At 42.1% G+C, this 26,106-nt stretch overlaps 1 long non-coding RNA gene across 1 annotated transcript in view; it reads left to right on the top strand.

Moving 5' to 3' along the window:
* Window positions 1–1,626: 1,626 nt before the first annotated feature.
* LOC110304391 (uncharacterized) overlaps window positions 1,627–26,106 on the top strand; it is a 29,771-nt gene continuing 5,291 nt past the window's right edge. The window contains exons 1-2 of the long non-coding RNA XR_002379076.3: window positions 1,627–1,718; window positions 11,739–11,859. This is a non-coding gene — a long non-coding RNA (uncharacterized LOC110304391). The remainder of the gene's footprint in view (window positions 1,719–11,738; window positions 11,860–26,106) is intronic.

Below are 26,106 nucleotides of genomic sequence, written 5' to 3'. Positions count from 1 at the left end.
ATTAATGCAATGGCTTTTGGAGGTTTGGCCCTTAGTGGGTAATGCCTGCAGGAGAGTAGAGTTAGTGCCCCTGCCCCTGTGAGGAGTATAGAGGTGCTTGCTTCCCTAGCATTCACAGTGTCACAGGGCAAAAGCAGGGAGCTTGTTTGTTGCATCCACCACCAGCTGCTTATTAGGCCCTGTGGGAATCTGCACCTGTATGCCCTCTGATCTGTTCCTTGCTGTACCATAGCCCTGTACCAGGGCTGTACCATGGTGCTCTCTGATGCTCACGCCCAGACTCTTATATGTTCTCAGAGTGAAGCCCTCACACCCACCATGTCACAGCACTTGGGACTTTGTCAGAAACATCAAAGTGAAGATCTGTTGCTCCTGAGCCACGCCTTCTGAATCCGGAGCCCAGGAGTAATCTGAATGCCCGGCCTTCTTGCAGCTTTGATGCAAGCTGACTTTCAGAACTGCTCTCTGGGGCATAGGACCCTCCCCACCGGTGGGAATGCTGAGACCCAGACCTCTCCGTGCTTCTGTATGAGGCCGAAGTGTTCCCTAATGAGACTATCCCAGCCCCTGAGCTACACCAATTAATAAGATAAGTAAAGCGCTGTGCCGTATTGATGGATCTCATTAAGTCAGAATTCTTTACTAACTTCAATTAATTCTTCCCAATTATCAGTGGAACTTCAATGGAGGAGCTTTTTAGTTTAACCTGAAATTACCCTTTACAGACAAGCTAATTTACTAAGGTTGACAATATTTGAAGTTTAAGAACCTTCACCTTGATTAATTATATTTCCACATCCTAAATCCATGATTAAAAGTGAAAGGGCCAGACATGGTGGCTCGCTGCACACTCCTGGAACCCTGGAACTTGGGAAGATCACCCAGGAGGATCATGGCCAGGAGTGTGTAGCACTGGCTGCACAGTAAGTTCTGTTCTGTGCCAGTCTGGGTTGTATAGTAATTTCTGCCTTAAAAAGCAAAATGAGAGCATTGTTGGTGTAGTTGAAGGTGGTTTCAAGGTTATCTGAAAAGAATATAAAGTATTAATATCCATGGACTCAGTACCAACTATATATTTTCTGTTTTAGTGACTACGTATTTGTTCTCATACATGTTAGGACATGTGTTTCTCACAATGAAACTAGGGTTTGGCCAGCTGTATGGTCTATTTACTGACAAGGAAATGGGTTCATAGAAGCTACACAGTAAACCAAGCTGGAAGCAGAACTAGGCAGACAGTGCAAAAATCCCCGGCACCACACCGCTTGAATGATGGACTGTGGTCCGTATATGCTCCAGTCTCTGATGCAGATAATTGTAATTTGGATGGATCTAGTTCTGCCTGATCTTTCTTTCTCCATGAAGTTTATAATGAGTGGGAAGCAGAAACAGAAAACTGAGCAACAAGGAGATGTCTGAGTTACTGTGGGCGCCAGTGACGGTCGTGGAGAAAGCAAGCGTGGGAGGAGTAGGCTACCCTCGTGAGGTGGGTGTGGCTGGCCCGTCTGTAGGAGGGAAGGAAAAAGGCTGACTTTCAGGAGTCACAATAGGCGGCCATGCAGAACAAAGGGAAGGTATGTAAGCAGAGACAGGAATGTGTGAGAGGTGACATGAGCAGAGGAAGAACCAGAAAGTTTGGAGAAAGTAAGAGAAAGCCCGAGGCAGAATGTCAAGAAGGGACTGAGAGACTGACAGACACAGCCCAGTGATGAGTCCAGGTAAAGACACTGAAAAAGTGTGTGCTGGACACTTAAAATAGAGTCTGACAAACTAACTGAATCGTGCACTCAATATGTTTTATTGTCTTTTAAATTTCTACTAAATTAAATTTATTTTTTGAATTTCATTTATATGTACTTAAGGTCTACCCCTTCCTCTTCTCCCTCCAATTGCTCCCATGACATCCCCCTCAAATCCACTGTCTCTTTTTCTTTAAACTATTGTTGTTAAGCATATGTATATATGTAAATGAATAAATATATAGCTACAACCTGCTGAGTAAGTTTAGTGTTGCTCATGTGTATATTTTAAGACTGACTCCTTGGTATTAGATAACCACGTAGGAGGCTCCTCATTTCTGGAGAAAATGAATCCTTCTGCGGGGTTTAGCCTTGTGTGCTGGGTATTCAGAAACTGAGCCCTGTGCTCCCATCCAGACTGCAACCTGATCCTGGCCCAATGTTAACCTATGTACTGTTAATATATATATATATATATATATATATATATATATATATATATGTATATTCCCCAATAATCCCTAATTAGTTAATAAAAAGCTAGAGCCTGTGATTGGCCAGGAGTGAGATGAAGGTGGGACTAGATACTGAGTAGGGGATCTGAGGTGAAGAGAAGGAAAAAGGAGTGGAGAAAGACACTATGAGGCAGGATGGACTATGAAGATGTATGTGGCCAAGAGAAGTTTGTCCTGAGGATGCACATGGAACAGAGCAAGCTGGCTGAGACTTAAATAGCAAGTAACATGGGGCCTATGGCTGGAATGTAGGCTAGAATAGCTCAGAAACTGCCCAGTCTAGGGTTACAGCTTGTTAATAAAAATACCAGGTTTTTGTGTCTCTTATTTGGGAGCTAGACAGGAACAAGTTGGGCAGAAAACCTCCAATAAAAATATTTTACATTCCTCTCTCGGCACTCCTTAACTGCCTGTAGCTCTTTATCTCAGGGTGGAAAAGAAGCAACCAAGTGAAGAGGAAGCCCCAGAGTGGGAGGGACTCTTCGTCAGTTACACATTCTAATATAGGATTAATATCTAGAATACATAAGGAGCTCAAAAACAAAGAGTCAAAAAAACCCGAACAAACCAATTAAGAAATGAGCTGTGGATCTGAACAGAGCTCTCAAAAAAGAAGAAACGAATGTGGCTAAGAAATAGCTCAAAACGCATTCATCATCCTTAGCAACTGAGGAAATGCAAACTAGAACAATTTTGAGGTTTCATCTCACCCCAGTCAGAATGGCTGTGACCAAGGAAACAACGACCAACAAAGGCTGGAGAGGCTGTCGGGCAAAGGAATGTGCTTTCACTGTTGGTGAGATTGCAAACTGGGCAGCTGCTCTGGAAATCAGTGGGGGAAAAAAAAGCTAAAATTATAACTACCATATGACCCAGCTATACCACTCCTTGACATATGACCAAAATAGTCAATGTCCTACCCCCTAGACATTTGCTCCATACTGTTCATTGATGCTGTATCCAAAATAGTTAAGTAATGGAAAGAACCTAACTGACCTTCAACCTGTGAGTGGAAGGTTGGAAATGTACACACACATATGGGTATGAAAAAAATGACATCGTGAATATTGTAGGTAAATATTTGGAACTAGAAGACACTGTGTCACTGATTCCCTCCCATAGCCTGCACTCTTCCCCTGTGATTGGGTATCTTCCCCCATCAGATGGTAATAATTGCACTGCTATACAAATTTTACTTTGTTCTCTATATGCTATGCATTCTCCCATTTTTCTGATTCTGGTTTTTGCTAATTCTTAGCCACTGTCTTTTCATGTTGGTGTATTTTTTTCCTCACTGTTTTCCAGCTACCTTGTACTTTAGAGTGAAATGCTTGCACTTACTGAAACTTTGAGTTGTCTGGGGGAATTTTTCAATGACCAAACTGTTTTGTGAGCTGAGTCCTTGAGAGAATGAGTGTCACTGGAATTTCACTGCTACCAGTGTCCCTGGGAAATAGTCCCTTTGAATAACTTTTCTAATGAATAAATACAATATCCTACCCAGATATAAGTTTGTTGTCTGAGCTGAGGGGGCTGAGGGAGAGGCTGACTGTTTAGGTCGGCAATATGTAGACTTTGTGGTAATTCTCCAGTAATCTGAAAGGTATCCCTTCTCAGCTGCACAATATCACTAGGTCTCTTCTTCATTCTATCTGGAGGCTAAACATCTAGACTTTCACACCTATCATAGGAAAAAACAATTGTCTGGGTGGGTATCCTAGATGTGGATTCTAATTGGCTCTTTGTACAGTCATTCAACCAATCATCTTGTCTTTGCCACCCCAAGTCCCATACCACTGTCTGTTAAGACAGTCCTTTTACTTTGTTTCCTGGTATTTCTATGACATGGATCAAATTATAGTTGACTTTGCATGTCTGTGGGTTGTGAATCTAGAGATTCATCCAACTGTAGACAGAAAATATTCAGAAAAATGTTAACTTGAACCTTACACGTGTGCTTTCCTTCTTGGTATTATTCCCTAAGATTATACTATATCAACTGTTTACATAGTATTCACACAGTCCTGTGTATTATAAATAAACAAGAGGTGATCGATTGAAGAGTTGTGAGTAGGGCTTTGCAAATACTGTGCTATTTTAATGACTTATTATTACGTGCATATGTGTTTTTATACATACACACACATTCCCAGTTGAGTCCTTATAATAATGTTACTTGTAGGTATGTTTTTAGTGTTGACCATTTGACACTGGACAAACATCTAGCATGCTCTTTCCTGGGAAAAGCCATGTTTCCTACTCCTGTCTTTCCTGAGTTGTGTGTAGTTCCTTGTGTAGGGTTGAGATCTCATGGACTTTTCCTCAACAGTTTGTCCTGATCATTGGTGTTATCCTTGTCTGCTCACATTTGGATGAGTGTGTTGGAGAGACTTGGAGTGTACAGCATCAGATGTTACTAGGAGACACAATCTCAGAGCAATGTCCCTGATCCTCTAACTCTTATAATCTTTCCACCCCCTCTTCAACAATGTTCCCTGACTACACTACTTTGGATAAAACATTCAAGGCTCTGCAGACTTTGTATAATTGGACTGTAATCAAACCAATCCCCATGGATATAAGGGGACAATTCTGCTTCTTGTTGAATATACCCTTTATCAGCTACTCAAGTCTAGTCACCTCATTTGCTTAAAGAGAAATAGAATCTTTGAGAGACCAAGCAAACTAGCTAGGATTTTGATAAAGAATGTTCTGATTCACAATGGGGGAACACAGAAGCTTAGAGCAGCTGGATGGGAAGCATCCCTGGACAGCTGCTTTTCATTCCATAGCTCAATACAATGCTCTCTTTGCCATGAATTTTCATGGGGCTTTAGGCAAAACCCTACAGCAATTCACAGTCCTTGCGGTCAAGGTCACCATGATATGCTTTGTTCAGCTTAGACACCACAGTCCTGGCCTGAAGTTCTCTGACTTTAGTACACCAAAGCACTGTAGTTAGATAAACAAATAGCAGCTGCAGTAATCAGAACTAATTTTAAAACAAAGTCACACGAAGTAAACTAACTGCACTTGGCCATCTCATTCTGGTTTGTTGTATAAAAAGGTTTTATGCAGAGATCATTTATTTCCTGCAGGTGTTTCCTGCTTCTGAGATGATGAACTAGAAAATCTGCAATGGTGGTATCTCTCTGACACCATCCTATTAACATAGTTCAGTTCTTCTAGAAACAAGCGTTCACCAAGGAGAAATATTTTACATATTTCCAGAAACGTCTTAAGGGTTTCCTTTGTACAGCATCCATTAGTGCCTTTGAGCCTGTTCTATACAATCCTGGAAATGGAGAGCTGAGAATAAAATCACTACAATTGCTACAATTTTTGCCCCAGCGCTCAGCACTTCTTGTAAACAGAATGTGTGCCATTGTTCCAGTACCAAAGGAAAAAAAGAAAGAAATCTAAGTGCTTCAAGATCCAATTTCGATAAATTCCAATTCTCACTCTCCAAAATGAAGGAAAACATCTCTATTGATTTCTGACATAAACAACTGGATCAAAAGCACTTGCTGCTTTTGTTCAGAGTCCCCCCTCTCCCTCTTCTTTTCCTTCTCTTGCTTCACCCACCTTTGATTGGCTTGTTACAGAGTGAACTTACTCACATACCCTCTGTTCTAAGTTGTTTTTTCCCTGTAGAATTTTTGGGCTGTAATCAGAAGGTGTGTGAGTGCTGTCTGAACTGGCTATGGCCTTGTCTCGATGTGCTTATGAGTTCTGAACCTGAAAGACTGACTTTGGGGCCGGGGTTCTGCTTTGGCTCCAGGCTTCAAATCAGATGGGCTGGCTGCTCCACCAGCGAGGGCACAGCTGGCAGCCTTGTGAGCAAGGACGGGGAAAACCAACCGTGGCAAGGAAGCAGTAGATGCAGAAGTTGAAGAACTTGTGTTTGTTGTAACTTTACAAAGCTTTGTGTCTTCTTTCAGGTTTTTATTATTTATTTGTTCGTTTTTTTTTAAAGAAAACCAAGATTCAATTCACATACTATAAATTCACTCTTTTGCAGTGTACAATTGAGTAGTTTCTTGTTTTGTTTTGTTTACTTACAAAGTTGGATATGATTATCATTTCTTAATTGCAGCATGTTCTCAACATGGCAATTAAAGACCCCTGTTCATCAGTAGTCACTCCCTCTCCCTCCAACCCCAAATCCCGACAGCCTCTTTATCTACTTTCTACCTCCATGAATTTGTGTGTTCTGGGCACTTCCTAGAAATGGAGTCATAGACAATGTGACCTTTTGCATCTTGCATTTTTCCTACCTGCCATTTAGTGTTTTCAAGGGTCATCCTTGTTATAGCATGCAGCCAAACTTTGTTTCTTTTTTATGGCTGACTGACATTTCATTGTATGGATATAAGACATTTTCATGACATTTTCTTTATCCATTCATCAATGTGTGGACATTTTAGTTGTTTATACTTATTGTCTATCATAAATAATGTTGCTATAAGTGTTCCTGTACTCTTGTGTATGCGTCTGTGGTAACGTTTTGAGGAACTTCTGAATTATTTCTCAAAACCACTGTAACATTTACATTCTCACGAGTGGCAGCTCCTGTTTCTCCACACCTGTGCCAACACTTGTAATTGTCGTTTTGATTGTAGACATTGCAGGGATTGTGAAGTGGTATGTCATTATTTCCACTTTCCTGACAGAATTCTTGAGAAAATTTTATATCCTTATTGACTACTTGTGTGTGTGTGTGTGTGTGTGTGTGTGTGTGTGTGCGTGTGTGTTCACGTATACTCATGCATAAGTGTGTGTTTGGAGACCTATCAATTCAATTTTTTCCATGTCTTCAGACATTGAAACTCTATCAGATATACAATTTGTGAATATTTCCCCATTCTGTGGTTTTTCTCACTTTCGTGATTGGGCCCTTTATAACACGACATTTCAAATTTCAGTAAAGCCAAATTTATTAATATTTTCTTTTGGCTTGTGTCCCTTACACATTCTACCACACACACAGATCCTCTACAGTGATGCAAAGCTAACAATAAGTTGAAGACATTGTTTTTGCCTTCAAGTTAAACAGAACCTTGCATGAACAAAGCAGAAATATGAAGAGGCCATAGAGAGTCTTGCTGCCATGTAGAGTCTTTACCTCATCTTTGGCTGGTCTTTACTCAAATGTCACTTCCTCAGAGGGACGTGCATTGACAACTGATCTAAAGATCACTTCTGTAACTACTGATCCGTACCCTCCTCTTAATGGCTTGCTAGTGCTAAACTTTATTTCTTTTTCACCCAAATGTAAGTTCCAAAGAGACAGGTACTTTGTGTGTCTTCACCTCTGAATGCCAAGTATCTGCAATACACCTGGTGCACAGTGATTCCTAATGAAGATTGACATGAAGTGCAAATGCAGTATCACAGGCAGAGAGGCACCAGCTCTCCCAAGGGAAGGTCAGAGAAATCCATGTAAGAATTGGGAAAGCTTAAGCAATGTTTTAAAACCAAATTGATGATAGGCTGTTCTAGTTTCATTTCTATTGCTGTGACTGCAGATTATGACAAAAAACAACATAGGAAGAGCATCTTTATATGGCTTACAAGTCTAGGTAAACCCATCACTGAAGGGAAGACAAATTAGGAAGTCATGCAGCCCATCACATCCTATTCACAGTGAAGGTAGAGAGAAACAACACGGACATATTGCTTGCTTGCTATTGCTAGCTTTCTTCTGTCTTATACAGTTCAGGGCCCTAGACTGGATCTTCTGGCCTCAATCAGTAATAAGGGCAACCCAAAATAGACATATCCACAGGCCAACCTGATCTACAAAGTTCCTCAAATGGGACTCTCTCAACATAACGATGCATGGACCAATCTACATACATTTTACCAGGATGAGGAGCTGGCTGAAGGCCCAGCTAAGTGGGGTATTAGAGAAGGAAAGTCAGAGTTCTTAGACGCCCTTCGGTGGGGTCACCCTGGTGTCTGACCCAAGGTCCTAGAAATTCCAAGCCTTAGGGTGAATTCTAGAATGGGATGGCTGATCTTTAAGATATTCTTCAACACCAAGAGTCCAGAATTTTACTTCAGCAAGGAGAGCTTGAGATATAGAAATTTTCAAGTGTTTTTCTTGCATGTGAGAGGCCTTGGGGTTAGTCTCCAAAACAAAAAGGGAGATAAACTTTCAATATCTTTAAAGTAAAAAATATCATTTCTTTCTTTCTGAAGTGAAATATAACATGCAGGAATACATTTTAAATGGGTTCTTAATGGAACACACACACACACACACACACACACACAGAGCAAGCATTGAGAGAGCCACCCAGATAAAAGTATGGGCTATTTCATTTACTCTAGAAGCTTCCCATTCATATTTTTTCCAATCAATAATTCCTAGAGTTAAGCCTAATTTCTATAAACATAGACTAATTTTTCTTGCTTTTGTAGTTCATGTTAATGAACCCATGAAGTATTCACCATGTCTAGATTTTTTCTTTTCTCAGCATAATGTCTGTGAGCTTATTCTTTATGTGTGCACAGACTGATGGGTAATGCTATATTACCAGACACAACAGAGTTCACTTATCCGGTCTATTATTGAAGAAGATTGGGTCTTTAAAGCTCTTAGTGGTTATGAATAAAGCTCTAAGATTTATGTACTTGTTGCTTGTTTTGTAAACATAATTATGTTTCCCCTTGCATGTACCAAGGAGCAAAACTGTTAGTTCCCAGTCTGGACTTCCCTTCACTCGGTAATACTCAAAGGATCCAATTGTTCCACAGCCTTTTCAACAGTTACTATTATGCAGCAAAGAACACATTTTGATGTGTAATTTTCTAGTATAGATTATATTGACATTTTCTTATGCCTGTTGTTTTGTTTGACATCCCTTTGTGGGAAATTTCTTTGGACAAGAAATGCATGTTCAAGATTTTTCTCCAATTTAAATTGGGTCTGTAAAACACTCTCTCTCTCTCTCTCTCTCTCTCTCTCTCTCTCGTGTGTGTGTGTGTGTGTGTGTGTGTGTGTGTGTGTGTGAGAGAGAGAGAGAGAGAGAGAGAGAGAGAGAGAGAGAGAGAGAGACGATGGAGCTTGAACATGCTAGGCAAGTGTTACTGAACTACAACCTCCATCTCTATTTTGAGACAGGGTTTTTTTCCAGGCTGGCCTTTACCTGTGATTTTCCTGCTTCAACCTCTCAAGTAGTGGCATTAGAAGTACGTATTACCAGATATGGCTTCTGTATATATTTGAAATGTTAGCTACATTGTATCAGTCATATAAAATTATATCATGAATGTGTATGTGTCATGTATATATAGACTATATGTAAAAATATAAATGAAGCATGTGTAACTATAATTTGTACAATAACAGATTTTTATAAGAATCCAATTTATTGTTTTCTTAATAGTTTTTATATGCTGTTTTATAAGCATTTTTTAAATTTTAATTTAAAAAATTTTAAATGTAGGGGGTCTCACTTGCAGCCCTGGCTGTCCTGGAATTCGCTATATAGGATGAGCTGGCCTCAAACTCACAGATATCTACATGTCTCTACCTCCTGAGTGCTAGGATTAAAGTCATGAGCCACCACACCCAGCCTCAAACATCTTTTTTTTTTTTTTTTGTAAATTTCAAGTTTTAAAAAAAAATTCCTCCCTTTTATTCAGGAGAATAATCAATTAGTTTTTATAATTATGTTTCCATGTTAAAAAAAAATATCACATTCAGGTTAGCATGCAAAGAAATGGGTTTCATCACAGGATCCTCATCCATGTGTGTGATTTTACATTGTTCTCATGTGTGCCCTGATCACTGCTTTGCCCCAGACCCCTGCCTGCAGCCTTTCCCCCTTCAGTCAAATGTCTCTTTTGCTTCTACTTTCATGGCATCTATATACACTTGACTTTACATATCTATTTAAACTCTCAGAACCACAAGACTTCATTATCTTTATGGCTGGAAAAAACTCCTCTGTGTACTTACTGAACAGTTTCTTTATTGGTTCCTCTGTCATTGGACACTACGCCGCATCCATACTTAAGCTACTACAGACACTGATGTGTGAGGACCTGTATGGTAGGTTAACTCAGAGACCTTTGTGTAAATAGTCTGGAATTGTGCAGCTAGCTTATAGGGTAGATCTAGTTTTACATTTTGAGAATTCTCTGTACTGGTTTTCGCATGGCTGGACTTGTCTATAAGAGCTCTCTCTCTCTCTCTCTCTCTCTCTCTCTCTCTCCCATACCCCCCCCCCCCGCCCCAGTGTTTGCTCTTGTTTTCTTAGTAGCCGCTATTCTCAGAGAACTGAAATTGTTGTGTTTTTAACTAATGTTATTTCTCGAAGTACTGTTGCTGTTATTACCTCACTAGGTACTTAGAGCAATCCTGTGGCTCTAGCAGAGCAGGTAGAATCTGCTTGACAGTGGGCTGAGGTCCATCCAAAGCCACTCAGCCGATGAAGAACCATCTAGACCCCACTGCGATTCTGCCGGTGGTACTGCTGTCAGAGTCTCTATCAACAGAGATTTTTGTTGTTGATCCTAAAATAGAGCAGGGAGTAGGATAATTGCCTCAGAACTATGCTTCATTTTAAAATCCGTAGCCTAATTTGAGATTGACTACAGAAGTGCAGAAAATGAGATCTTGAAAGGAAGATAGGCTGTTATGAGGAGTCAATTTCTTCCTATTGGTATAATTAATGAGATAAAACTACTTTAAGACTTTTTTGAGATGCAATGAAAGTCGAGTAACTTTGAAAATTCCTTCTTATACTTATTTGAAAGTGAAACAAGAATCCACTCCTGACGAGGTCCTAGAGAAATTGTTAGGCTATGCCCGATAACAGGGTGGTACATGGCAGCTGCCATTGTAGAACACAGTGGGGCACCAAGAACTGCCCCCATGCTGTCCATTCCTGTTAGCCAAGTGATCTTATTCCAACAGAATTTATCCTATACATTCTGTTAATATTGTTTTCTAATAGTGAAAGCAGAATATTATGTTGGAAATATAGGTAGAGTATTTGCTTACATGCACACACACACATGCATGCATGCATGCATGCAAACATCCAAACACATGTATATACAAAGGAGGATTATAATTAATGTTGCTAGATATCTGTGATGTGTATTCATATTCAGATTAATGCATGGCGCCCAGTACCTTCCCTGATAGATGAGCCCATGGTTTTACTTGATACACTCATCTCAAGGACAGAGCTGTTCAGGCTCTGCACACAGGATGGGGCTTCAGGAAGTAATAGAGGCAGCTCAGCATGCCTGGGCATTCAACTGTAACCACTCCTTCCTTTTATGGGTCAAAATATTTAATTTACTGCTTCCTCTATTCCACTACCCTTTTACCTAATTATAGGTAACCCCAAGGGTATTAGCTAGACAACATGCAATCTCAAACTGTAAAGCAACGGCAAATGTCACATCAGCAGTAGCTCCCGCATGATGTATATTGTTTATTTGTTTCTCTCATGATTTCCAGCCAGATGTCCAGAGTCCCAGCCTGCAACAAGAAATGGAAAGCTTTGATGCTTCAGTAAGAGCCTGTTGAGAACTCCTCTAACCAAACAGCCTGCACATCTATGAATTTTCAGCACCACAGGGTAAAAGGGAAAAGGAATTCTTTTGAGGTCATTTCTTATTACAGACTTGGCTTGACTTGTAGAAATGTCTTATGGGGCAGGGCATGGGGGAAATGGCATTAAAGGTTAAGTTTTTTGGGTTTTTTGTTTTTTGTTTTTAATATAGCTCATTCAACTTACAGAGATGTTCTTATATGAAGCAGGGAAGCTATTGTAGTATTTCCCTCCAGACCCCATACTGAGTGTGCATGTGTGCACTGAAACCGATGCTCAGCTTGCCCAGACATCTCAGAACTGGGCAAATGTGTGCAAACAGCTTGAACAGGGACCATTCGGGGTTTTCGTGCTCTTCGCGGGTATGCATTTTTCATGATTCTTCAATGTGAACGCTGGGTTGCAACTCTCACCCCGACTCTGCTTGCTTTTGCCTGCTGCCTCTTTCTCTTTCTCTAGCTCACTCTTGGAATTCAGTCTTACTTAGAGGGGTAAGAAAAAGAAAAACATAACTCAGAAATGAACTCATTTTATTGTGCCTTCCATTATGCTGGGAGCCAGAGAGCTTTTGTAAAGCCAGCCCTGTGCTCTGTTGGGCTGTGGAGTATGTCAGAAAGAGCCAGGCGTGAGTGACCCAAACACCCCAGATTTTAAGCTTTAATCAGTCATATTTTGCTCTCCAGAGTGACCAGTTTATTAGATTCTGTTTTAAGGTGACTCTCGGGGGGTGGGGGGAGATGAGGGGATGGGCATAGTTGTTCAGAAGACATTAGAGAACCCCACTGTTTCCCAAGGGCTTAATAACCACACTATGGCAGCAGGCCTCTCAAAGTATTATATGACTCTTCTTAAAGCATTCGCCTCCATTTCTGAGGTAATGAAAGTGATGCGAAAGGGATTTTTCTTTAACAAGCCCTGAGAAATAGGTAGGTCTTTTCGCTCTTTGTATCTCATTCCTTTTTGGAGGCATGGGATGTTCTTCATACATCTGAGCCCCACGATGCTTTTACTGTGTGTTGTTTTGCAGTGTCAGAGAAAGACAGCTTTAAGGGATTGTTCTATACCAGCTAGGTCTTGAGTGGGAAGCACTGGGTGGAGAAATAATTCAGTACACTGGAACAAGCCCTATTTGCTGTGGACTTAAGAAGCAATTTAATTGCACTGCTTGCTCAGGGAACCAAAAAGAAGCCTGCTACGGAATGCATTTAAGTCAAATTTGTGCTTGCATACTTTTTCATCGCCATGGCTTACATGGCCACAAAACTGAGCCCCTGGTCAGAACACGCACCTTATGATGTGCCTCCCCTAAAATACTCATGAATGAGGAAAGCAGCTTGGCAGAGAGATGCAAAGAATGGACATGTAGTTCATGCAAAATAGATAACCTAACACGGTGGCTGCAGGAAACGATATTGGTGTGGGGTGGAGGGAGTTATATGTGGGCTTTTAGGGGTGCAAATGATCAAACAGAAGTAGTTCAGACGTGGGGAACAGTACCCCACAGTATCTACCTCTTTGTCTGAAGTGTTGTTCATCTAACTGCGGTAGACAGGGAGAAGGGAATGATAGTAAAAATGGAGACTAAGGGAGCCTCCCCTCCGAAGCTCACCAGAGTCTCCATTAGATATTACCAGGGAATAACACATACTCAGAATGAAATCTGCTGTGGGCAGCGTGGCAGGCTGCTTCTGCTGAAAACACTTACAACCAGTGGGTTTCCAACCCTTGCACCTCACTCTCCTCATGTGCATTCTTTTCTGTCTGACCTCAGGCTCTGAGGGAGGGTGATACTGTGATATAATAAGCACATATTGGTCCTTGTTCCCATATGCCGGCACAGCAGGGATCTCCTAAAGCCCTTACAGTTTCCTGAGAATCTAGAACAGAGGAGCATCTTCTGTTACCCACCAGCCCCTTTCAGTCACACCTGAGCTTATGATGATATGCACACTCCTGGTGGGCTCTTGGTAAGTTTCAAGATGGCCCAACTGTGTGACTTGAGGGTGAGAACTTTTCACTCACAGGGATGGGAGAGGAGGGAGTGTCTGAGTTCAGACGTTAATGACTATTTCAACCATGCTACATAATGTGGCCCTCCACTAAAAATCACTAAAAGATAGGTTGTGGAGAACACAGCCCAGGGCGTTGAACACATTGGGCTCCCAGGTGGAGGATGGGTGAGCTTTACAGCCCTGCCCCAGAGCATGCTGAGGGCCTTTTTTCCAGTAGATATTACTGAGTTGTGGCCTTTATACTAATCTAATGGTGCTACAGGAGTTCTAAAGAAAAGATTCAACTCTAGAAATCAGACAATAAACTGGTTCCTGTAATCTATCCCCATGTGTCAGAGTCAAACATTGGTACAGGGCAGAGAAAGCCTTAATCAATGTGGCCCCACAGGAAAGAACAAATAAAGATGTTCAGTGACCTCCAGCTCTGTCTTTGAAAGAGGGATAAGAACGGTGACACATTTAGAACCCATAATACACACACACACACACATACACACACACACACACACACACACACACACATACACACATACACACACACATACACACATACACACATACACACACACATACACACACACATACACACACACACATACACACTTACTCACACACATACACACATACACACACACACATACACACACACACATACACACACACACACATTGAGGAAAGAGAAAGGGTTAGGATGAAGGTTTGTATGGTGTGGCTGAATCTGCTAGATCATTTTCTCAGTTTTGATTTTCAGTGGTATCTAAGTTGTTATTCTCCCTTGGAATAGCAATCTGGTTCCCCGAGGTGACTGCCCTGATTAGGGATAGTCTTGCTCCTCACTATTGCAATGATAAAATGTTCTCACCAAAAGCAACTTAGGGGAGGAAAGCTTTATTTTAGCTTACAGCTCAAATTTCCCCAGTTCATCCAGGGCAATAAGTCAAGAAAGACCATGAGCAGTAACAAACATACATCCAAAGAAGTAGGGCAGAAACCACCAAGGAATGCTGTTTGATGGTTTGCACAGAGGCTCATGCTTAGCTAGCTTTCTTATACAGCTATGACTTCCTGCCCAGGGAATGGTGACACCCACAATGGGGGGGAGGGTTAGGGCTGTTACATCAATCAATTAATAATAAAAGACAATACAGTCCATTGTATAAGGCCTCTTGGTGGACAGTGATCTTGTTATCTTTCTAGACTGTTCAGAAAGTCCTTTCTCTATGAAAGGCCAGGCAGAAATAGAACTCAGATCTCATTCTTATGATCAACAATCATGAGATTGAGCAGATTTTAAAAAAAAAGTCAAAGATAGAGCATAAAAATGAATCTACAGAAACAGTAGACTTTGCCAGGAGGAAACAACCATTTTTTTGTGGGCCTCAACAAAGCAGCCCCATCTTGTACCTTTCTCCCCTTTGTGTAGATTATAGTTGTCCTTTTTGATGAGAGAGAGAGAGAGAGAGAGAGAGAGAGAGAGAGAGAGAGAGAGAGAGAGAGAGTGTACTATACCATTTGCATGCACATGCCCACAGGTGCCAAAACAAGATATCAGAACCTTTGGAAATGGAGTTACAGACAGACAGTTGTGACCTGATTCTTGAACCCACCCTGGGTCTTGCATAAACAGAAGTAGTTCTAACAGCTGCGCCACCAATCCATCTACAACATTTTAACTCTTAAGGAAGGACAATTGAGATGTCTCACTTCCTTTACCATCAATGTTTTTAACTTGTAAAATTAGTGTATAAAAGGGAATAAAGGAACTGAGGTACAAAACCTTACATGAAGGAAGGGTCTATCCTCAGTGGCCTTCAAGACTGCTGATATCTAACCAGCTACCTAACAGCTTGGGTGAGAATGACAACCTGTGGCTCCAATAGTGTCCACTCTGCAGAGAGGAAACCTGGGCTTGTAAGAGATGAAGGTCAGTTTTAGCTTTACAGTTAATTGCAACTGAGTTCACAGTAGGACCAATTATTCCTAATTCCTACCTCCTCCCCAAAGCTCCCTCTTACTTTCTGCTAAGCAATGTGTACAAAAAGCTTTCCAGAATCTCCTTGTGTTTAGTTTTCACAACAATCTTATGAGGCAGGTCCTGATAATTAAATTGTATGAATTAGAAAAGAAAATTCAGAAGGAGAGAAGAAATTACCCATGGTCCTTTGCAGTTGAAGCTCTTGGCAGAGCTGCCTTCCATTTCCTATCTTAGCTGATTAGAAATGCTGGTGATTTTGTGGCTGGATCTTGGAAAATGGTTTTAAAGATGCCAGATTAAACAAAGGCTTTCTGTTCAATAGATAGATTATTTGCTTGCAATGAAAATTTTCGAAATGATGCTATCATTGTCCAAACCAAAACAAAGCGATGTAACAAATCTTCTACCTGATAGTTTAAATGGCTCATGCACTTTAAATGGGAACATTTATCATAACCTAGAGAAGGTACTATTTTCACTTATTGTTTAGAACACTTTAGTCCATCATGATGTTGATTTGACTGTGACATAAGATTCTAATGTAAGTTTTATGCATTGAAACAACCATGGCTATTTTCCACATTCCTATGTCTTTGTCCTTGGTGACAGCACAGGTTGGTTTTGGATATCAGGGAGAAAGTGATAGGATCACTTCTGGATACTTTCTATGAAAGCTTTATATGTCCCTATTCAAATGAGTGTACACATATTTCCCCCTTTACTCAAGAGATGGCTCCCAAAAGGCTGGAATGCCTTCTTGTTCAGGGTGTGCTGAATCCTGCTTCCCAGCTTTGGCCGAGAGCTGGAGACAGACCGTGATCAATGTGTGCTTGTTAAGACAAAGAATGGTTTTGTAATACAAGTGATAACCCACCAGCATATCTGTTCTGCCAGTTACAATTTTAGCACATTGCATTTTTCTTTAAAAAAAAAATCAAGGACAGCGAAAGATTAACATTAAAAATTATTTCTAAATGATGCAAGAATACATGAGAATTATCGCTGATCTTGATATTAGAATGTGGTATTTACAGGCACCTGAAGCAGGCTGAGAAGCATATGTTCAGGACTGGTTTCCCAAATTGATAGACAATAGCAAGGGAGTATTGATTTTCGCTTGTCTGTTTCTTTTTCTTTCTTCAGCACATGCTTCAAAGGGGTCAGATCTGAGCCATTTACTCTTTCACACCAAAAATTGGATCTTTGAAACACAGGGGAAATTCTGCCTTTCTCTCTTTCCTCTGAGATAGAACAATGAAGGGCTAAAACCTTTGTGAGTCAGGGGGTTCTTTGTTTCTTAGGTGCTTTGTGAGATGAAGAACGCATGTAAAGTTCACAGCAAAGGAAGGAATGGGGAGGGGAGGACATGATGGTGAGGGACAGACATGGTGAGGGGACACAAAATTTCAGTGAAGAGCTTAGATTTTTTCTAAAATGAAAATGAAGGGTTTAGAATTGGAGAGTTCTGGCCATGTTGTACTTTAATGTGATTAATATAAAAATCCCTCAAAGATGGCTGGGCTGACAGTAGGTCCATCAAATGTACAGAGCTGTTCACAATTGGGTGTAGGATGCAGACTGATGATATATGGAGCTTCAAGGTGGGGTCATTGAAGCTGATGCAGAATCAGGGGGCAAATGCCTACCTGACCTGTGTAACCCTGATAACTCACTGGGATCCATTATCTAGGAATTATAAACAATGCCTGCTCTGCCTACATCTGGAAGCGGTTGGGAATTATCACATGGGAGAGCCTCAACAATACATGAGGCAGCAATGCATTGCTGCTACCACTTTTGCCAGAGAACAGAGAGGAAAGGAGGTTGAGATAAAGCCTGATACCCATGAGGCAGGGTGGGGGACACAGGAGTGTAGCAGCCATTGGGACTCTGAGCAGAAGTCAAGGAGCCTGTTTATATGAGCGATGGGGAGAAGAGGGCTTCTCTTCCTTCCCCATTGCTCTTCTTGCCCAGGAGATGCCCCAGTTAATGTTCCTAACTCAGGGCTAATAGAATGAGCACTTCAACCCAATGATCCCACCTATTTCCCACACATCTGTTGTCCAGTGAGCTCTCTCTCTCTAATCCCCAAATACAAGCAGACCTACTTTTTATCATATGAACACAGTTTTTATCATATGAACAGAAGTCCATATGCCAACAGTTTGGTTCCTTATGCGGCAGTGGTTAGGTGTTGATAAGGAATGGAGTCCTCTGGATGCTAATTGGGTCAGGGGAGGATAGTAACCCTCAAGATGGATTAATACGATTTTCAGTAGCAGGTTATGGAGGGTGAATCAGGTCCTGAGACTAGACGTCACAGCGCCTACTCAGTTTCTCTTCTGCATGTGTTCCTACCAGTTCAATGTCATCACAAGAGCCCAGCAGATGCCAACAGCATATTCTCATCCTTTTAGAACCTCTTTTTCCTTATAAGACACCCAGCCCTGGGTATTTTGTTAGAATATCACAAAGCAAACGACCAGCTACCATACTAATCTCTTTTCTTGCTTTTTCTTTCATGCAGAAAATATGGCCTATTTTTATTTGGACCTGGGAGAACTCAGCTATCCTTTAGATAAACGTATAAATTCTGATACAGCAATGCAAAACAGCAATAAAATTAACCAGTTACAAATATGTGCAACAAATGTAATTGCAGATCAGAAACAATAATAAGGGGAGAATACAACATGCACACACACACACACACACACACACATACACACACACATACACACAAACAAACACAATATTAAAACATAGGGAAAAATAATCCCCTACTTTTTAAGTAGTAAATATACTGTTAAAATCAATTATCAAGAAGGTCAAGGGTCAGTTATGTCTGGTAAAGAGCGTCTGTGATCAGGAAAAGAAAGGCTGGGAGATCTAGGGGTACAGCTCCATTCTTACTAGTTAGATTGTTTAATAGGTAGTTTTTTTTTTTAATTATGTATTATACTGAGGATATATGGTACTCATTTTCACAAATTTCTTTAGAATTATATATTATACTGAGGCTATATGGTACTCATTTTTGCAATCAATGTCATATTTCACAATAAAAAAAACAAAAGAAATTATAGTCAAATATTACAGAGAAAGGCAGAGCAGCAAGCTTCAGGCCACCACTGTTCCCCATCTGTGAGCTTCCTTTTGCCTGCAGGCCTGGGCACACCTAGTTGCCCTCTCCTTGCCTCCTATTGGGGGCAGATGCTGTTGTTCAGATCCTGTGCTTCTGCCTTCTAAAGCCTTCCTGCACTACCCAGAGCACTTCCTGCTCGACACAGCACAGCCTGTTCTCACTGCTGCCTTCACTGGCTTCTTCACATTAAGCTGGGCACTGTCTGTGGGCGGTGCCTCATGTGTCATACCTCCAGCTCTTAGCACAGGACCTGGTCCCCAGTGGGGACTGAAAGCTCTTGATTGTCACAACCCAAGTGACCCATAGTGTACTCACAGGTCTGGATTCTAAGTGTAGCTGAATTCAAGTTTCAGTGGAAATGAAAACATGCCTCGTATACACTGAGGAGCTGAAAAAACTAGCCCTAGCTAGTTTCACATTATGGTCTGTAATAGTGACATCAGCTCTCCATTCATACTGAGCATTGAGCTAAGGTAACTTACAGATCATATGACTTTTACAGCTAGTGATCCAGGAGGTTAGTATGCCCACAATCTCACTGCTAGGTGGACTTGGGATTGCCATATGTCCCTATCTTCTAAACATCTCTTCCAGCTCCTTATAAGTGGTTGATTGTCAGGGATGTCTTGGTGGTTCCATTGTTGTGACAAGACACCATGATCACAGCAACTCTTACACAGAAAAACATTTGATTGGGGCTAGTTTACAGTTTCAGAGATTCAGTCCATTATCATCATGGCGGGAAAGCATGACAGTGTGCAGGCAGACATGGTGCTGGGGAAGAAGCTGAGAGTTCTCTGTCTGGATCTATAGGCAGCATGAAGAGAGAATGGCACAAGGCCTGGACTGGGCTTCTGAAGCCCCAAAGCTCACCCCCAGTGACACATTTCCTTCAGCAAGGCCACACCTATCCCAACAAAGCCACACCTCCTAATGGTATTACTCCCTATGAGCCAATGGGAGAATTTTTTCATTCAAACCAGCAAAAGGGGAAAAATTTTAAACGAACAACACCACTTCTGCAATGGTCAAAAAGACACTTTGTAGGTGGTATTGTTCTGATACCAGTCAGGGCAGAGCAGATGGCAGTCCTTTGATCATCCTAGCTTGGTTCCTGGCTTGGTGGTCAACGCTGTCTTATGCCTAGAACTCATAAAAATAAAATAAAGTAAAATAAAGTAAAATAAAATAAAATACGGGAAGCACAGTGTGGGAAGAAGAATACAGACTGAGACCTGCAGACTGATGTCCCACCCACAGATCTGTCCTTCTGTGAAAGGAACAGGTCAGAGACACCCAGTGACTGCTACACAGGTAGAAGGAGGATATCACCCAGGCCTGCCAGCCTGCAGCAAGAGCTACCACAATGTGCAAGTATGTGGTGGTCAGATGGGAGAGAAAGAGAAGTGGAACTGGAGACTCAAGGGAGCAGAGGAAAGCCTGTATGTCATCCCTGTCACCTGAGGCCATGATGGGATGCCCGCCCAAGCTGCTGCTGGGGGCCATGTCTGTGTCTGTGACTGTGCAGCAGCAGGGGCCAGTGTCACGTATGTGGTTCACATTACCACTGGAGAACATGGGGACATCTTTGGTGGAGTCAGATGCTGGGGACCATGCTGATGTCCGGACACTGTGCAAAACTGGCCTCACCCCTCCCTGACTGCAGTGCTCTGCAGAGCTGCTCCCAGCTTTCAGCAGCAGCAGCAGCACTCAGAGACTGAGCCTCGTGCCTTGAACAGGCAGCATAATGGAGCTGGTCCTGATGATGGGGTGTGGGTAACCTGACCCAGAAGGCATAAGTATGGATGAGAGGACTGACCCTACCACTTATCTGCTTTGGAGTGGCATGGGCTCAGAGGTGATACCACACCAGCACTGCCACCGCTACTGACACCTCTGGCAGTCAGGAAAGTTGCCCTCAGTGTCATGAGCTTGGGAGAACTAGCCCTGCTCCTTGACAGTTGTAGTACTCAGGAGAGTGGACCTTGTACCTTGCCTGGGCGGCATAGTAGTTCTGGCCCTTGGGGGGGGGGGGGTGAGAATGAGCCAGCCCTGAGGGACTGAACAAAGGAGAGCTGGCCCTGTCACTCTCTGCCATGAGGTGACATGGGTGCAGGAATGATCCCCTTTCCACTCCCCTGCTTGCCACCTGTGGTAGTCTAGATAGCTGGCCCCAGGGGCATGACAGCAGGAGAGTTAGTCTTGTCCCCTCAGTGGCTATAGTGCCCTGGAAAGCTGGTCCTGGACCTCGCCTGGGCAACACAGTGGAGCTGGCCCTGATGGTGAAGGCACTGATGAGCCAGCCCCAGTGTGTGAGTGGGAGAGCAGGCCCAGCCCTTTGCAGGCTGCAGCACTTGGGAAAGTGGGCCCTTCGCCTTGACTGGGCAGCATAATGGAGCTGGCTCTGAAGGTGTGGGTGTAAGTAAGCTGGCCACGTGGGCATGAGAGCAGGGGAGCTGACCCTGCCTCCTGTAATGGCAGCATTGGATGGCAGAGCCAGAGTAGTGCTGGAGAGCTCACCCTGGTGGTGAGGATAAGGGAGAGTTGGCATGCTGACCAGTACAGCTACCACCTAGGCCCAGATCCAGGGCTCTGAGTTGGCCCACCCCAAATCTTTATCAGCTGTGAGTAGGAGGCATGAAATGGTCAGTCCTGATGATCCAAAGCTGCAGGATCTTCATGACACAGGGCAGCAACAGGATAACTTGGAGGAGTCCCAATGAGGATCCAATATTGATGATGACACAGAACCCAGAGATCTCCAAACAGACCAATAACTCATTGTGATGAACATTTGCAAGGGAAGCTATATGATCATAGGGATAATACTGGGGGACACACTGTGACACACTACAGCATCCATGATGAGATATTTTCTATGCTTTGTTTTTGCTTGTTTGTTTGTTTGTTTGTTTGTTTGTGTTATTTGGGGGGGGGAGTTGTAAGGGTGAGAAGCAGGGATACAGGGACTGGGAGATGAGCAGGACTGAGGTGCATGATGGGAAACTCACAAAAATCAATACAAAGTTAAACAAACAAACAAACAAACAAACAAACAAACAAACAAACCTGTAGTCATGTCTGGCTTTGCAGTCCTGAGAATCAGACCAGACCGCTGTGCCTGCCACTGAGCTACATTTTTCAGCCTTTCCTTCTTATTTTTGAAACAGGGGTTTGCTATGTAGCCAAGGTTGGCCTTAAACTCATTATCCTCTTGCCTTCACTTCCCAAGTTCTGGGATCACAGGTATGTGTACATGCCTGTAGAAAATGGCCTTTGTTCTGAAATAGTATAGCGTATGCGTATCTCATTGCTTATAAGATATGACAAACTTTTACTAGCTTGGTGTACTGAATACTATATATGTGAATAGAGCCGTAAATTATGACTCTGAATCCCCATGTGCCTGGCTCCATTTCTAAACAGTCAGGGTTTGTTCTGAGGGTCTGGGCTGAGAGTGGAGAGTCAGGCTACTAGAGGCTCTGGAAGTAGTTGCTTGAGTATTAGGCATCTCTTGTACATCTGTGGAGTCCACTGCTCTCTTCCAAGTGAAACCCAGTGGCCTAGATGGGGTCATCTCAAGCTCCCCTGCCTATGATGCCCTATAAACTTGGTCTTCCTGTGTGGATACCTTGTAAATAACCATATTGTTCTCATGTGTGTGCCCACACAGTTGTGATGACCCAGGAAGAACAATGCAGGCACTTCATCTGAACACAGGGACCAGGGACATCTGTCCTGTGTCTGTCAGAATAACGTCTGTCTGCTTCTATGATATGTCTATCCTTGTCACACAATAGAGAGAAGTCACACAAAAAGAAAAAAAAAATCACTTTTGACTGACATAGGCAAACACTCTTGAGCACCCCACTATGTTCCTTGAAGCTCTTATTGAGATTTGTATTTGTTTCCAAGGATATTGTCCTGCCATCTTGACCCCAGGGAAAATGACTGAACTAGACTCTTAGGGAGGAAGCATGCCTGGAAAATGCCAGGGGCTCTTTAGCTGTAGTAGGGCATGAGGCTATGAGCACATTTGAATGGTGTGATAATCAAGATGTCACATTGGTTACCTGCTGGTACTGTGACATTAGGTGGACTGCTCTGCTAATCACTCCAATTGAGCGCTTCCTACTTGACTTTTTGAGTTCCCTCATTTAGACAGTCTGAGATGGAGTGTTTTCTCTTCCAAGTTCTGCCCTCTGTCCTGCTGCACATAGAGGAGGAAGCCACAACCTACAAACAACCATAATGCCAGGTTCTTTTTGCCCACAGGGCTCCAAAAATTGATATTAATAATGCTTTAAGGGAACAAACATTATTATAATGCTTTGTTCTTTAATTCAACATTCTGTTCTTGGAGGTGGTTAGCAAAATCTGACTAAGTATAATACAATGTATTAATAAGACTATTGAGTAACGCAAATGCAATATAATGTATATATAATGATGAATAGAAAACCAAATTACATTCCCAAAAAATCTTAAAACATCTGCACCTCCTATGTTACATTCTGTTAATGGGTTTTGAGTCCTTATATTAAATCTGAATGCTGGGCTCCCATCTTCCTTCTTTGGCTCTCTGTCCATATGCACATTACTACCTTGTATAGTCACTGCATGGCAGCTCTGTCAACACCCCCAAGGGTTTCTTTCCAGGAAAGTAAGTGCAGAATGTAGAATAAAGGTCAGGACTTTTTTTTTTTTTCATTTTAAGACACCCTTTGGATAATACCATTCCACTGAAGTCCTTCCTCCTACATCAGGGGGGCCCTCCACTCTCTGAGATTGCCTTCCAAGGGTGCATGCTCCTCTGTAAGCCAGTTGGAATTTTGCCTGGAAAAAGACATATGGGTCTTCATGAGGTTATAAAACCTGGCTTGGAAATCCACAGCTTCTTATAAAAACACTATTTTTTTTTATATAAAGAACCATTTTAAAGGCAATGGTTACTAGGCAACCTGATTTAACTTATTATGAGCAATGGGAAGAATGTCTTCCATTAGGTCTGTTTTTACTTAGGTCAAAAAGTTTTTTGCTTGTGCTGGTTTCCAGTCTATTTTTCCATCCTTCTTTTTAACGCACACATTCTGTGTGCCACTTAGTCATGGGGGCTATGGCCACAGAGTTGAGCTGGCTTTTTCTGTGTGCTATGCCCCCAACGAGCACGGGGAGCATCTGAGAGATCTACACACACTCACAGAAACCCATTCAAATTGCTGAGTTAAAAAGATGGAGGAGGAGGAAGAGGAGTTGGTGAGGCTGGAGGGATAGCTTAGCCCTTAAGGCACCTCCTGCTCTTGCGACAACATAAGTTTGGTTCCCCACATCTATTTCCATGGCAACTCATACTTCAGCTTCAGAGATTTCAATGTCCTCTTCTGGACTCTGCGGGCACCTGTACTCACATGGGCACATACCTCAAACAAACACACATAACTAAAAATAAGAAATCTTTTTTTAAAAGAGGTGTTTGAGAGTCAGTGAGGTGCCAGTCTTGAGAACCTGAGCTCAATCCCTGGGCCCCACATGGTGGTAGGAGGAAACAGGCTGCTAGACATTTTCTTCTGACTCCACAATTTAGATGTGGCATGCAAGCTGTTGTGGCCAGAGTGTACACATGTTATTATGAGAAATGGGAGGAATTTCTCCCATTAGGTCTGTTTTTACTTAGGTCAAAAAGTTTGTGCACACATGTAATAAATTAAAATGTAATTTAGGCCTGGAGATATGGTACAGCAGTTAAGAGCACCGACTGCTCTTCCAGAGGTCCTGAGTTCAATTCCCAGCAACCATGTGGTGGCTCACAACCATTTATTAAGGGATCTGATGCCCTCTTCTGGAATGTCTGAAGACAGCTACAGTGTACTCATAAATAAAATAAATAAGTACATCTAAAATGTAATTTAAAATTAAAAAGAGGGAATTAAATATAACTATGAAAATCAAAGGCTCGGGTACACACAAACATGACTGGGACCCACTTATGAGGGACAGGAGAAATGAGAAAGCCTTTCTTTTACCTCTCTTGAGTATACACCAAGGGTAGAATTGCTTGGTGAAAGGGTGATTCTCTGTATCACTTCCCCAGGAACAAGTTGATGTCCATAGCAACTGCCCCATTTTACATCCCCACCAGCAACATGCAGGTACTGATTTTCCCATGAGAAGTACTTTTGCTTTAGGAAATAACACTATAGTTTGGATTAAAACCATCCAAAAGAATGAACTAGGGTTTCTATTTTTTGTTTGATTTTGAGAGTTGTTTAGTTTTACTTTCTGTGTGTTATGCACCATACTTGTCTGTGTACCATGCAGTGCCGGAAGGAGCCAGAGGAGAACATTGGAAACCCTAGAACTGGAGTCACAGATGGTTATGAGCCACCACGAAGGAAACCAAACCTGAGTCTTCTCTAAGAGCAGCTACTGATCTTAACTAATGTTTCACCTCTGTGTAGTTTTGATGTATATCTTACAAATAACCAATGGCAGAAAATAGTTTTCATATTTGTTTTCTTTATTGAAACACCTACCTTTTCAAAGTCCTCCCTTCACTTGTCTGTCTTTTATTTTCGAGTTATAAGAATGGTTTGTATACTGTACACACACAATCCTTCCTCAGACATGCATTTTAAAACACTTTCATTCTGTGCCTTGTCTCTTTATTCTTTTGACAGTATACTTTGACTCTAAATATCAAGTATTTTAATCTGAGAAAGGAAAGAAACCCATCTGCTTCTCTAGATCCCAATTAGGATTTCTGGAGTAGGAAATTGGTTTTGCTCACTTAGAAGGAAAAAAAAATCCACCAATAACAGCCAAGAGTGTAAGCAAAGCTACTAGCCTCATCTCTGCTGGTGGTAGAACCTGTTCTCAATTGCACTGACACCTGAATGAGGCAAACAACCACAGGCCAGGGTTGCAGCCAGTGGTAGGTGGAGAACCAAGATGCTCCAAGACCTCCAGGGAGGGGCTTCCAGTGCTCCAGAGAGCACTTTCTGTTGTTGAACCAGCCTGCATAGAAAGAAAAGATTCCTTCAGCCCAGCATGTAAAGAAGGCCGGTTCTAGCAGGAGGTGTGGTGGGACTTACAGTCCACGTGGTGAGAGTTGCTGGAGATGCACGTTTAAGAGTCTGTCTCAG

This window comes from Mus caroli, unplaced genomic scaffold, assembly GCF_978045245.1.
Source record: "Mus caroli unplaced genomic scaffold, Mus_caroli_1 scaffold_1, whole genome shotgun sequence".
NCBI classification, from domain to species: Eukaryota; Metazoa; Chordata; class Mammalia; order Rodentia; family Muridae; genus Mus; species Mus caroli.
This window is presented reverse-complemented; position numbering and strand designations above follow the sequence as displayed.